Below are 255 nucleotides of genomic sequence, written 5' to 3' on the forward strand. Positions count from 1 at the left end.
TCCCGAAACGTTAGCGCATGGACAGAGCAAGCAGCAACTTTCCCTGCTACAAAAAATCCCCTTTGCACTCAGAAGGTTTGGCTGCTTAAATCGTGGAGCTGAGATGCGGGCAAGAGACTTCGGTTTTCTCCCCATTTTTTGGGGGGGGGGCTCGCACGCATCACCGAGCTTCTAATTGATTTGAAGCCTTCTGCCCAGGGAGGCAGTCACAGTCCTCCCCCTCCCATCGCCCTCAGGCTCGGGGGGCCCCCTCTA

General features: G+C 56.5%; 1 protein-coding gene across 3 annotated transcripts in view; it reads left to right on the forward strand.

Moving 5' to 3' along the window:
- The window catches only part of SH3GL1 (SH3-domain GRB2-like 1), a 10,453-nt gene that overhangs the window by 9,395 nt on the left and 803 nt on the right, over window positions 1-255 (forward strand). The window lies entirely within an intron of this gene.

This window comes from Phaethon lepturus, unplaced genomic scaffold, assembly GCF_000687285.1.
Source record: "Phaethon lepturus isolate BGI_N335 unplaced genomic scaffold, ASM68728v1 scaffold29992, whole genome shotgun sequence".
In the NCBI taxonomy this organism is placed as follows: Eukaryota; Metazoa; Chordata; class Aves; order Phaethontiformes; family Phaethontidae; genus Phaethon; species Phaethon lepturus.